We start from the raw sequence: 15257 nt of genomic DNA on the forward strand, positions 1-15257 counted from the left end.
TTCAGAATTCTCTGAAGTATTACTTGCTCCGAGAAGAAAGATTCATCTTGTTCCTGGCGGGCCAGTGGTTCATAAAACCCTCTATTAGGGGAAATGCATGCCCAACCCAATGGTCTGGCCTTAGATGCCCTTCCACAATCTAGATCAACTTACATCAGCTTCTCTCTTCCCCTTCCCCAGAGCACTTCTGCAAGGCCGGCCAGAGACTCCCATGAATGAGACAGCAGAAGAATCCAGATTGGACTTTTCAGCTGAAAAATATGTGACTTAGCCTCTTAGCTGCTTATTACAGAGGCACAGATGCCTTCCTGAAAGCTTAACAGAAGGTGGGAAATTTTATTTTAAAGCTTCATCTGTGCAGAAAAAAAAAACACATATCCCTTCAGTTTATTAAATTTGTTTATTCAACTAAGCAGAGTGGCTAAAGATTGAGTTAAAAAATCTTCATAGAAGCTTGCCTTTTACTTCATTTACCTATTAATTGTAAGAACATTAAATGAAAGGATCATAAATTTAGGAGAGATGGTCTCCCTTGAACTTATTAGGTCTATTTTTATTATTTATCTTCTAACTGAATAAACTGAGTTTTCCTGGTCATTTCACTATACCTACACAATATAAACCATCGTTCACCTATAATCAGAAGGCACGTATGTTTAAACACATTTTCTTAATGCTCATTGAAAAACTATTAAATGTCTTTAAAAAAAACACACACAATAAACACTTGTTTTTGATGGAAAATGGTACATAGTTTATATCCAATGAAAGACTGTGAGTTTTTAGCATAAACATTTCTAACACTCTGTCCATATCAACTTTGCCATTAGGTTTGAAGTTCAAAGAATGGTATATATAAAATAAGTGCCTGGGGTAGAAGGAGGACATCTGTCAAGCCAGATGGAACAGGTAAATTCATTCCAGCTGTAGATAAATTAAAAAGATGTCATAAGTAGATCATCTCACCTTTTAACCAGATGTGAGATCTCTAGTCTCACAGCCTACAGCCTGGCATACTTATTCCATCTATCTTATTGAACACCTATGGCAGACACAAAGTCAGATATCAAGATTCAAACTGCTGTTGGGAGTTAAAAACACCACACTTCTTTCCCTATGAAGCTTCAAGTCTAGAGGGTCTAGGAAGGCCTGCCAATTAACCATGACAATACAGTTGCAATGCAGCATAAGTGGGAATAGTGTGTTATAGGACTTAAGTGAATACTCACTGATTGCTTCAGGTAGGTTAGGAGATAGCCCGCCACCTTCATCCCTCATCACATTTGTTTTCGGATAATGAAGAGACATGTTTTTGTGTGAGCTGAGGAGAGAGCGTTTCACAAAGAGGACACAGTTTATGACAAAACACCAAGACTGACCGGAAGGTCTGCAGGCGATGTGGGGCCCGACCACTTGCAGTGACCAAGTGTGGATTCCCCTTGCAAGTGTGGCAAAGGTTAGTGTTTACATGATCTTATAAACTATGTGAAGGCAGTTCAGTTCACCCTGTAGAACTGGCAAGTTTGGAGAATGACATCATCAGCTCTTCCTTTGGAAAGATTGGGAAGAGAGGTTTTTGCATGAGCAGAAGTCAGGGAGCATAGTGTTGGGCAGTCCCCAAGGATAGTGCATGAGCCAGGTACTAAGAGTCAAAGGAGGAGGGGAATGAAAGGTCCTAAGAACTTGGACCAACACAGTCATGAGAAGTACATGGCTTTAGAAGGAGTAGTAACCTCTTGTCACAAGACAGCCATCCTGGAAGACCTGACACGGAAGAAACTGCAGGATTAAATGCCTGAGGCTTTCTTCTCATTGTCATCTCCTGCTGAGGCTTTCCACTGGCCAAACCGGACCTGAAGCCGGAGAGCTTAGAGTCAGGTGGAGGTGAATCTTGGAGGGCAAGCCAAAAGCATCTAGTATTGTGGTGGTTCTAATTTAATAATGTAAAAGTTGGGGTTAGAGCGGGTGGCATTTAAAAAATACTAAGAAGTGGAACCATTAGGATGTGGTGTAACTATCAAATGTGTTGTCAATCATTGTCACATACAACTCCAAGATTTCCAGCTTGGGTAACTGAGAGGCGATCAGGTGGCTGATATAGGACTGACATCTTGCTCCTTCTGCAGATCTGAACCATTTCACTCCTAGTTCTAGGTCACTACCCTCCCATCTTCATGTGTAGGCTCATCCTCTTTTGAAGTTTATATTAGTAACTACATCACAGCGCTTCTTACCTGGTCATCTAGTAGGCTCATGACCCCATCACTTCTGTGCGTCTGTGAGCAGAGTCCCAGCTTGTACTTCTCATCTTTGCCCACCCCTAGGTGATTGCAAGATCCATATACATTAGACTCATCAAACACTACATGTAGTTTCGGCTATTTCATCCCTGGAGGACATCTGGATCTTGCCATCACCCAGCACATGTATACTTAAAAAACATTTTCTTTCTTCATTACACATCCTCAATTCTATCTCAGAAATATTGCCTAGCAGTACTAACTCTCATAAGCTTTTGTTCTTCCAGCCATCTCCTTTTGTATGTCTTGCATATACTGTCTAAATACATTAATTAAATGCCATACAAGATACACAGGTATCTCAGAGGAAAGGACATTTATTCTGCCTATCAAAGTCAGACTTCACAAAGAATGTAAATGTAATCCTTAACTTAAATACTGGAAGATTACAAGTTTCTTAGTTCCACAAAAGGCAGAAGGGAATTCTATAAAGAGAAGATTATGCTCAACCATATGAAGGTATAAAATACTATGCATGTTAGAAATTGTGAGTAGTTCCTTGCTAAATAGAATGATTGAGTAAGGGATGGCAGAATCCCAAGGTAGAAATAGTGAGAGAAATTTATAGGAGATAATTATTATTTTTTTGTTGTTTTAAATTTTTTTTTTATTTATTTGACAGAGAGAGACACACAACTAGAGAAGGAACACAGCAGAGGAAGTGGGGGAGGGAGAAGCAAGCCCCCTGCAGAGCAGGGAGCCTGACACAGGACTCGATCCCAAGACCCTGGGACCATGACCAGAGCTGAAGGCAGACGAAGGCCCAATGACTGAGCCACCCAGGTGCCCCTATTTTTTTTTTTTTTTGTTTCGAGGGCTACCAGAATTAGGAAAAATATGATCACTATCAATGCATCAATTCATAATAGATAGCTAATAAATAAATATCCACTCATTAATATGGAGACTGGCATATAAATCAGGCATATACATGAACATAACCTTGTCTATTATATGCGTCAGTTTGACCTGCCATAAAAAAACATCATAGGCTGCATGGTTTAAAAAAAAAATTTATCATGTTAACAGTCTGAAGCTGAAGAGTATAGGGGTTCACACACGGACACAGGCCAGCTCTCTGGTATTTCCCCTTATATGGACACTCACAGGATCACAGCCTCACCCTGTGACCCTATTTGCCCTTAATTATGCTCTACTCTAAACCACAGTGGAGGTTAGGGTTTCCACATACAAATTTTGGAGGGACACAAACATTCATTCCATGGTATTCTACCCTGGCCCCAAAATGCATGTCCATCCCTCATATACAATACCTTTATTCTATCCCAATAGCCTCAGAAGTCTTAATTCACTCTTCCATCAACTATCAAGCCTAAGGGCCCAAGACTCACGTATTCATCACTAAATCCACCAATCATGGAGTAAGACTCCATGAAGGATTCAGCTCGAGGCACAAATTCCTCTCCAGCTATGAACCTGTGGAACCATAGAAGTCACTTGCTTCCAAAATATATTAGTGTGGTGGGCATAGAGTAGATATGCACAAAGGGAAAAAGTAGAAAGACAAAGGAGGCGATGAATGCCAAAGCAAGTTGAAACCTAGCAAGGTAAATTCCATTAGCTCTTAAGTTTGAAAATAACCTTCCAAGTTGATGTTCTGTCCTCCAGGCCCCCTGGGCTGGCCATATTACCCCCTTTGGCTCCATAGGGTAGCACTGCCTGGACAACATGGGCCAAAGCCTTGCCCCTGAGGCACTGGGGAGTGGCATTATGGGCCTCCAAATCCCAGAGGCCCCACTTCTTGAAATCAAGGGGGAACCAGTCTTGCCCCCTGGACCTGTAGTCCAGGTCTCTGAACTACCTTTTGGGGTCATTCTTCCTTTTTCTTGAAGGATAAAACATGCTTGAATCTGAAGAGCTCTATGGTCTCCTACTATAGAACACAAAAACCCAGATAGCCTTGCTTCATCTCCTCTGAATCCTTCAGTTCAAAACTGGCTGTGTTTCTCTGGATACAATTCCACCTCTATTCCTGCCTTCTGTTGAGAAAAGTGATCCAATCAGTGGTTTGCATCCATACCGGTCTTCTCACTAAATGTTTGCTCAACCACACCCTTAGTGTTCTTTTCAGAAGTTTTTCAGTTTTTCTAATATGGTTAGGCTACGAATTTTCCAAATCCTCAAGTTGTGGTTCCTTTGCTTAACAATTCCTTCCAATTAATTCTCTCCTCTTGCATTTTACTCTAAGAGGTAAGGGGAAAAAACCCCAACCACTCTTACATTAATTTGCTTAGAAACTTTCTCAGCAAAATATCCCATCTTATTGCTTGCCAAGTTCCAGTTTCCGGAAAATGCTAAAACACAATTCTAAGTTGTAGGCTCCTCTACACCAAGGGCTATACTTCCTCCAGTTTCCAGTAAGTTCCTCATTTCTATCTGTGGCCTCAATATAAGGACCTTTCATGTCCTTACGGCTACTAACATCCTGTGCATATGGGCACGTATTTTCTAGGACTAAAGCTTTCTCTCCAGTTCTCTTTTCTTTCTGCACCCTAACCAGAATCATCCCTCCTGTCCATTTTTCTATCAACAGTTGCTCTTCAACAATCTAGGTTTTCCTAACACGTACCTCTGAAGTCATCCAGGCTTTTCTCATTACAGTTCCAAAGCTGTTTGCACATGCTTAGGTATTTAATAACAGCAGTACTCCACTTCTCAGTACCAAGATCCACATTACGCAGTCTTGGCTGCCTTAACAGAAACCATAGGTTGAGCGGTTGAAGAGCAGACATTTATTTTCTTGGAGTTCTGGAGGCTGGAAAGTCTCAGATCTAGCTTCTGGCAGGATTTGGCTCACAGTGAGAACACTTTTCCTGGCTCACAGATACGTACTTTGTCCCCACATGGTATTCCTCTGAGGGTCTATCAGAGTCCAGAGTGCTAACCATTACACTATGGAACCTCGCCCTTTAGGGTCTATTAAATGCCTGGTGTCTCTTAAATGAACACTTATCCTGTGGGGTCAGGGCTCCAGCCTATTGAGTCTATTTATCTTTCCTTTCTTATTCTAAATACGGCCAACCACACCGGAGGTTAGGGCTTCAACTGGAGTTTTAGGGTTACAAGCATTCAGTCCCTAACATGTAGTTAAGCTAAGCTGTTGAAACAGTAAGGTCAATTATTCTATGCAAATGATTGGCCATTTTATGGACACATTGGCCAATTCAGTCAAATGTTAAGCCTTACTCTTTTTAGGTTCCAAACGAAATACAAGGTCTACTTTTTCTTGTTTATGGTCAAAATACAGAGAGTTGATTTTCAAAATTTCTCACATCCCTCATCCCACAGTTGAGTTCTGAATGCTTTTATGGTATTTTTTTTAGTTAAAAATTTCCCTTAGCAGATGTCTGTGGCAGATTGTGTAAAATGAGACCATTGATAGGTGGACGTTATTGAGCAGAGGGCTGCTGCCGCTCTTCCTCAAGAATTTGCCAGACCAGACCAGCAGCTGAACAAGTCCATTAACAAGTTGGAACCTCTGAAGTGCTATACAAACCGAAGAGCCTTAGAATGTGTAACACATGGCCTCACAAAATCCCATCAAAATGCCTCAAGAGTTTCCATTCTGTCTCTGTATCAGAATCTTCGTTTAAGACCAAATCAGACTAACAGCATCACCACTGCCCTCTTCCCTTCATCTCGTGAATTTAACTGAGGCATGCTGAGTGCCATTCAGCTCGTGTTTGTTTTTCATTATAAAGTCACAAAATGCACTCGAAATGAATCGAAGATTCTGTGTTGTCTCGTCTGGTCCTTCTGACTTGCCAGCCAAGCATAGCATTTTAATGTCAAACGCAGAGCTCTGATTGGAGTGTAGTGTGTCTTCAGTCAGCTCTGTAGTTTATCCAGATGGAGCTGGTTTCACCCAATGTGTCATTTTTATATTAAATGAACAGTTTCACCATTAAGCGCTAAGGGAAAAACGAACTTGTATTTATCACTTTGTGAATGAACTCAGGCTCTCTTTGAAGCACTGAAAAAGTCTGGAGAAACACTTTGGGGGTTTTAGGATCAAGATACCCACATTTGGAGAATATCTCTTCTAATAAATTAATCAAAGCATCTTTAATTTTTCTGACTTTTTCCTTTTTTGTCTAACTCAAACAGGAACTTCCCTGAAATTGACTATCAACATGTTTCCATAAATCTAATTAGAGTAACTGAGGAGAATCTCTCCCTCCTCTAGGAGACACATCTCAGATGTTAACTTGTTCTTTCTCCCCTGGTGCTCCCTGGCAAAGGGAGGATACAGATCCTGGAGTTCAGAAGTGTGGGTTGATGATTAATGATCATAGAGCAAGTACTTCTAATTGCTCCTAATGAGCCCTTCATGCCTCCTTCTGAGCACCTTAATCCAGACACTGTCATTTTCTCTTTACGCTTGTCTCCACTATTAAATGAAGCTCCTCAGGGGAAGGACAGGTCTTAAATAGCTTTACATTCCTGGGACCTAAGACATTGATCAGCACATAGTGAATAGCAAAAATATTTAATTTCAGGTAGTATTTGGGAGCACTAAAGACCATGTCTTCCAAGTCAAACAGATGGAGATCTTTAATAGGAGGTATGGCTCTGCCACTGGAAAACTAGATGACCTCAGGCACATGCAGTCAACACCTGCTGTTCTCATTCCTACCATGACCCCCCTACCCTTCTTTCGGTTGAGGAACCCTCAGGTTTTTTCACCTCCTTTTGAGGAAAGAGGATGTGGATTGGGTGGTCGGTCTGACTTGATGTGCAGTTCGTATGATGGTCCTGTGATCCAGGCCAAATAATCTATTTTTGGCTCAAAGACAGGCACATCACCCAAGTCTGGCTTTTGTGTATAAGCCCAGGGTCTAAAGTTCCTCAAAAAATTAAAAATAGCTATACCATATAATCCAGTAACTCAACTGCTGGGTCTTTGCCCAAAGAAAACAAAAATACAAATTTAAAAAGATCTCTGTACCACCCCTACATTTATTGCAGCATTAATAGCCAAGATATGGATGCAACTCAAGTGTACAGTTAGATGAGTGAAGCAGACTCGTGTGTGTGTGTGTGTGTGCGTGCGTGTGAAATGAAACACTGTTCAATCAGCCATAAAAAAAGAATGAAATTTTGCCATTCATAACAATATGGATGGACTTAGAAAGTATTACACTAAGTGAAGTCAGAGAAAGACAAATACTACATGATTTCACTTATGTGCAGAACCTAAAAGACAAAATAAGTGAATCAACAAAATGGACTCCAGAGAACTCTTGGTTGCCAGAGGGGAGGTGGGTGGAGAGGGTGGGCAAAATAGGTGAAGGGGATTAAGAGATATAAACTTCCAATTACAAAATAACTAAGACACCAGGATGAAAAGAGCAGCATAAGGAACACAGTAAATAACATCATAGTAACTTGTATGGTGACAGGGGTTTACTATTTACTACACTTCTGTGGTGAGTACTGGGTAATGTATAGAATCCTTACATCACACACTGGACACCTGAAACTAGTGTAACTGTGTGTCAATTAGACTTCAATTAAAAAAAAATGGGGAAGAGAAGCTCCTGTCAAATGACAAAACCAAAATAATTTAGTTACAAGTTTTATGTCCTTATTCCAGGGACACAATCCAGGGACAGGGGTAGGCAAGGTTGGGGAATTACAGGGCCTCCCAGCTGGTATTAGAAGAGGCTCCACAGAAACAGGGCGGTGCTTGGCTAGGAGGTCCAGGGGTTTCCTCATAAGCCTAGCAAGTTCTCTTCTCCAAGGTTAGGCAAGCTAGCCACAGGTGAGTTAGAGGATTGTGATTGGTGTATGTTAGGATTTTTTGACAGGTATTTCTGGTAAGGGCAGGCCGACTTAGGTTTTGATCTGTGATGAGGGTTGCTGGGACGGCCTCCATTTTGGGGGTCCCCATAGAGGAATAAAGTCTATCACTCTCTTTACTAGGAGTTAGCAGAAAGGATGAGGTGGAAAGAGGGTAGGTGGTTGTCCTCTCAGAAGAAATAAATGGAAATAACACAGGTCCCGATACAATCCTTTGAACATAAAGAATGCAGATATTGTCTGGATTCTCTGGAATTTTTTTTTTTTTTGATTCTCTGGAATGTTTAGCAACAGACACTAATAAATTCCCTTTAAATATTCAAAATGTTTTCATTATATTTTTGATATTAGTCATTGAAAGGATCCTGACTAAGCCATCAAGTTACTTAAACTCTTTTAGATGCAGTGTCTACCTATATAAAGAAAATAGAGAACTTACAATTGGATTAAGGGGTTTCAATATAAAATTATACATTATATACTGAGACAGACTCAAATGCCAGATACTCCTAGAGCTGTATGTTCCAGGCACTATTCTAAATGCTTTACACATATTAACTCCTTAATCTCTGTAACAAGACTTTGAGGTAGTTATTCTGCAGATGAAGAAATTGTTTACAGCCATGGAGCTCTTAAATGGTAAAGGTAAGAACTGAAGCCTGGAGAATCTGGCTCCAGGTTATGCTCTTCATCACTCTGCCATACTGTCTCTCGGCAAAGCTTACGAAGAGCCCCTCCCCCACCCCACGTTTTCTAGAGACTCAGTGCTTGTCACGAAGGAGGGATTCTGCAGGATTATCTTTGCTCCTATTATTTTTAGGTGTTCATTTTATGTGAATTGTTTCTTTATCAACTGTTCCCCCTTTCTACAGTTGATGTTATATATATATTTTAAGTGCATATATATGTATACTTATATACTTATATAAATATATACTTATAAAAATATATATATATATATTAAGTGAGCTCCATACCAAGCATGGAGCCCAACATGGGACTCAAAGTCATGACCCTGAGATTGAAAACTGAGTTGAGATCAAGAGTCAGACTGAGCCACTCAGGCACCACAGCTGAGGCTATTTTAAAGCAATTGTTCTCACATTGGAGTCTGCATCCAAATCAACTGCATCCAAATCAATTAAATCAGTGTTTAAGCTGGGACTACTAGACTCGCCCCAAGAGCCGACGTCTGTCATTGGACTGGATGTGGGCCAGTCATTAGCATTTCCAAAGAGTTTAAGATGATGCTGATGTAACTGACCCCGGTTCTGACCCCTTTGAAAGCCTGGCACCAAGTGTGTCCACATTTTTTATTGATCATTATCTTTACTTTCTCCCACCCCCAATGTTAGCAAATAAAGAGACTCAAAAACGTTAAAAATTTCCAATAATGTAAATTCATCCCATTCTGTAATGCAGTTTCTTGGGAGTTCCCCATCAGCTCTTACCTCCCTGTAACCTCTCGGGATTTAAAGCTTTGAAATGGTTTCTTGTACTGATACGATTGATTCCTACTTCTTAGGAAGGTACCATCCTGCCCTGCTAAGAGTTGATGAGGTGTGGAAAAGAATGCTATTTTGTTTTTCCAATTGTGTGTACAGCATGATTTTAAATTATTAGGAGAAGGTGGGGAAGAGACTAATATCGTCTCCCTCACTGACCCCTGACACTCAAACTCCTTCAGTGGGAACTTAGACTTTGATTTCTAAATTATGGGTGTTACTAATGGCACAATAGTTTAAATTTATAGAAAGATATAAATGACTCAACTTTTAAGTCCAGACTTTACAATGCTATGACTATAAAAATCTACTCAATAACCCCAAATTCTTGTTTTCACTCTCACCTGTGGGTTAGGACCACCCATTCTCCTTGGAAAGTTCTGCAAAGCTTTGTGGGACTTCCCAGAATGGAAAGCATTGTACATGCTGAGACAGTGCCCCTTCTGAGAAAGTTCATGTTTCCTACCCCACTCTGCCACTATTCTCCCCCAAATTCCACCTCATCAGGTCTCAGAACATGGGGGAAATGAAGGGTATCCAAGAAGAAAAAGGTACATTTACCTTTCATTAAACACTAGGTCTGTCTCTCTCTCATTATTTAATATTGTATTCATTTATTTGTGAGAGAGAGAGAAAGAGAGTACAAGCAGAGGAGCAGCAGGCTCTCCACTAAGCAAGGAGCCCTGTGTGGGACTTGATCCCAAGCTCCTGGGATCATGACCTTGGAAGAAGGCAGATGCTTAACCCACTGAACCATCCACGTGTCCCATAGGAGTTCAATTCCTATCACCTGAACAAGTGTGGGCGTGCACGCGCATGTATACATACATACATATACATACATACACACACACACACACACACACACACACACTCCCAAAAGAAAACAGAACCAAAACCAAACCAAACCAAAATAAACCCTGTCCCAAAAAGCTCATGACAATAATTTCTTTATCTTCTGACTTAACAGCTCTTTATCTGTTACACAGGGATTCTCAACGCAAGTAGAGAAAAAAGATTCATCAGTCCTAGAAGCTTTCTTAAAGCTTTGCAAGCTGTCCTCACTTCTCTCCTTACATAGTGAAATCCTGACTGAGACAGGTTTGTGTGGGGAGCGATATAGCTATCAGGACTGTGTGGGTGGAAAAGCAAACAAACATATATTGAGACTCCTTCCTAGGACAGTAGGACAAGCAAACATATATTGAGATTCTTCTAGCCAGCAAAGCCAGCTACAGAGTAAACTCACCTGAAAAGCTTTCAGAAAAACACCCATGCCCTGAGAACAAAACAAAACCAACACAAAGATCTGAAAGTGGGAATAGGTAGGAGATTTTGTCGTTTGGATTTTTATATATATTTTAGCTTCTATATTATTCACTCTGGCTGCTATAACAAAATACAATAACCTAGACTGCTTAAACAAATAAAAAAATGTGTTTCTTACCGTTGTGGGAGTTGTGAAGTCCGAGATAAAGAGGCAGGCAAGGAGGCACTTCTTTCCAGGCCTCTGCTCTTGACTTCTAAGTGGTTGCCGTCTGGCTTTGTACTCATGTGACTTAGTCACGTGGGCAGGCTCTGGGGAGGGGGAAAAAGAAAAAGCTCTTGTCTCTTCATTTAAGGGTACCAGTTACATTTTGAGGCTCCTGCCATCATGACCTTGCGTAACCCTAATCACCTCCCAAAAGCCCCGGCTCCAAATTCTGTCACATTGAGAACTATTCAGCAAACAAGTTTTGGAGGAAACACTGAGTTGCTTCCCAGACGGTTTCAGTATATTGTCAGAAAGCAATGATCTTCTATCAACTGCAAACCAACCGTTGACTTGTTTTGTGTTTTTAACTTTTCCATGGCCCCTCAAACTAGACAATACAAAGAATCACCGAGGAAGGCGTTCCGTAAATATGTGTTGGATAAATAAGTTGTGCCATATAAGGCAGAGTGCTTTCAATAATATTCTTGGCATGCCATTATAACATAATGGGAATCACTGGTTTAGAATTCTGAATCCTACTCTGGGTTGCTAGAGAACATTTCTCCCTACTTTCACTGCCTAATTTCCAACAATTTTTAAATCTTTAATCTTTAATCTCCAATTTTTATTTTTATTTTATTTTTTTATCTCTAATTTTAATCTTACATTATGACCATAACCAGAAATATCAAACAAAATCATCAACCTTGCAAAAAAAAGGCATCATAACAATTACCTACATATCAACAGTTATGTGATTTATAGATTAAGACAAATTTTTTTTTTTAAGGGTTTTATTTATTTATTTGACAGACAGAGATCACAAGTAGACTGAGAAGCAGACAGAGAGAGAGGAGAAAGCACGCTCCCCGATGAACAGAGAGTCCGACTCGGGGCTTGATCACAGCACCCTGGATCATGACCTGAGCCAAAGGCAGAGGCTTTAACCCAATGAGCCACCCAGGTGCCCCAGATTAAGACAAATTTCAAAATCATGCTCTCCTTTTTGAGTGGTCCAAGAAATACCAAAAAATAACACATGGACCATAATTGTTACATCAAGAGAGCAGAAAAAACAGTACCCATTCAATTGTTTTTCAAATGAGGATTCTTTTTTCAACATATAGAAATTAGGAGTTTTTTCTATGTGTAGAGTTGGCTTTTAGTATATCAGAGACTTTCTTAAACTCTCTCTCAATACCACATATTGAGTATACTAGATTTTAAATCATGTCCACTGATTAACTAGGGATAGGTTAATGTGTCCTTTACTCATATATGGAAGTTCAAAGGTGCCTGTTATCCTTTCCTGATTGTAGTAATATTATTAGGGAGGAGAGCAAGATTTAGGTATTTTATGGACCCAATCTTTTAGTTCCTGGATTCAAACATTTTCTGCTACAAAATATTACCTTCTTCCAATTGAAAAAAATCAGTAGGATATTCTTAAAAACAGCAGATATGAACTTGAGTATTATTTTTAGCTTCCTGAAAATTAATATATTGTTTTAATAAACTCTTCCTACTACTGAATGTCACTATAAAGAATCATCTGCCAGTGTTCACACATTCAAGAGAATGTATTAACATTTATTACAGCAAATGTCCTCATTAATATTTTATAGAATGGCTGGCACAGAAAGTGGCATTAAATCTCTGAGAGCTGCTGTCTTGTTTATTTTTTGCTTTTCCTTGAATTCTGTAATGGCAGTAGAGGACCAAAGTTTGTAGGTGATTCCACTGAATTTTAGACAAATTTAGAGTACAGTCACTACATTTAACTTATTCATTATTTGCTGCCTTTTTTATTCTAAATACAGAATGTTAGCCAGTAAGGAAATAAAATATTTGGGTTACAACAAGAATGGGTAAATAACTATTAACCTTTTAAAGGAACCCTTGAACTTGGATCTTCTTACGTTAGATACTGAGAGGTATGATGTAAGTTTAATGGAACTTTATCCCTCTTGCATGTCTTTACGATAGAGCAGCACTTTTTAACAGAATATTCTGCACTGATGGAAATGTTCATTCTGATAGAAATGTTCCCTATTTGCTGCATGTTATACTATGATAGGCATCTGGCACATGTAGCTTTGAACACTTGAAATGTGCCTACTAAGTAAGACCCGGGAACTTAGCTTTAAATTTTATTTAAACTTAATTGATTTAAATTTAAATTTTGTGACTCAGGGCCACAAAACTGGACAGAGTAGCCATACAGGGTATAGTGGTTATAAAGCTTAAAAGTAATTTTCTCTGTATCTCTTTGCAGTTGAATGCGGCCATGTATCATTGTTATGATTGATGAGACTATATCTCAGAGTCTAGTCATGAGAGAAAAACCACTTGATATATAATAATAACAACAATAATAATATTATGAAGATGGTGGCTACATAATTGTTGGAAAGGCTGAGTGTTCTAATTTATCAGTTAGGAATGTGTTCTCTAGCAAGAAACAGCTTTCAGGAAATCTATAAAGGATGGCATTATCATCAATGGAATAGTTCTACCTAGAATCGCTGAAATAATGGTATTTCCTTATGAATCCCAAATAGAACTCAAATAAAGAAGAAATTAGTCTGACTTTTCCAGGATCTTTCCAATGACGTTTCCATTTCTATTTTGGACTTGCTCACTATTGTGCTTTTGTTATTATTATTATTATTTTTCCCTGTCATCTTTCTCCCTGAAACACTGCCTTAGTACACTGTCACTGGCAATATTTCAATGAGAAGGAAAAGCTAAAGCTCTTCAGTAAGGAATAATTCCCTAGGTTAGTCTACTTTTAGGATCACACCTCTCAAAGTAATTAATTCAATATTAGAAAAGTTGAACATTAACTTATTGGAAAAATGTGCATGCTTTGAGTTTGTTCTGAGAAATAAGACATTAAAACAAGATTTGTATGGTTAAATAATGTTACAAGGCCATTAAAATCTTCCAAATAGGCAATAAGTATGGACAATGATAGAGTGAATAAAAGAAGACATTATTATTATTCTACTGATTAGAAATGTTTGATGGTTTCCTTTTATCTAAAAAGATAAATCCTAAATTTCAAAACATAATCATCACTATTTCTATAAACTATCTATGGTATCTCCCTTTCCTTAATTAATTAATGAAGAGATTAATTAATTAATTACACAGAGAGAGAGGGAGAGAGTGAGCATTGTGGGGAGGGGCAGAGGGAGAGGGAGACAAACTCACGCAGACTCTGTGCTGAGCACAGAGCCTGGATGCAGGGTTTGCTCTCACAACCCTGTGATCAGGACCTGAGTCAAAACCAAGAGGCTGACACTTAACCTACCACACCACCCAGGTGCCCCTTCCTCCTGTCTTCACACGCTGCATGTTCTGTTTCTTCTTAACTCTTCATCATTAAAGTGAAATGCTCCTTGTTTGCCTACTTCCCTGCCTTGTATGTACTTCCTTTAGCCTGACTCTTCTTCTGCTCTCTGTAACTAGCGAACTAGTTGACTTTGAGTTTGAACTTGAACAGACACTTCCCTTTCCGTAACAAAGACAGCCTCTATCACATTCAGATCGGTTATTTTCATTATGTTCAGTGATTTTTTTTCCTTCTCTATCAGTAGAATCTATATTCTAGAAAAAATTTGGAAGTGTTTGCTAATTTCTTTATCCAAAATACCATGTCTAGTATGTAACAAGCTTCAAGAAATGTTTGATAAATTAGTTTATCAGTTAGCTTGGGCCAAGTTAGGCTGACTAAAAAAAAAAAAAAAAAAAAAAAAAAAAAGACCATCAAAAGAAATGAAATCTTGACATTTGCGACGATGTGGATGGAACTAGAGGGTATCATGCTTAGTGAAATAAGCCAATCGGAGAAAGACAACTATCACATGATCTCCCTGATACGAGGAAGTGGAGATGTAACATGGGGGGGTTGGGGGTAGGAGAAGAATAAATGAAACAAGATGGGATTGGGAGGGAGACAAACCATAAGTGACTCTTAATCTCACAAAACAAACTGAGAGTTGCTAGGGGGAGGGGGGTCAGGAGAGAGGGGTGGGGTTATGGACATTGGGGAGAGTATGTGCTATGGTGAGTGCTGTGAAGTGTGTAAACCTGGCGATTCACACACCTGTACCCCTGGGGATAAAAATACATTATATGTTTATTAAAAAT

The sequence above is a fragment of the Neovison vison genome, chromosome 4, assembly GCF_020171115.1.
Source record: "Neovison vison isolate M4711 chromosome 4, ASM_NN_V1, whole genome shotgun sequence".
In the NCBI taxonomy this organism is placed as follows: Eukaryota; Metazoa; Chordata; class Mammalia; order Carnivora; family Mustelidae; genus Neogale; species Neogale vison.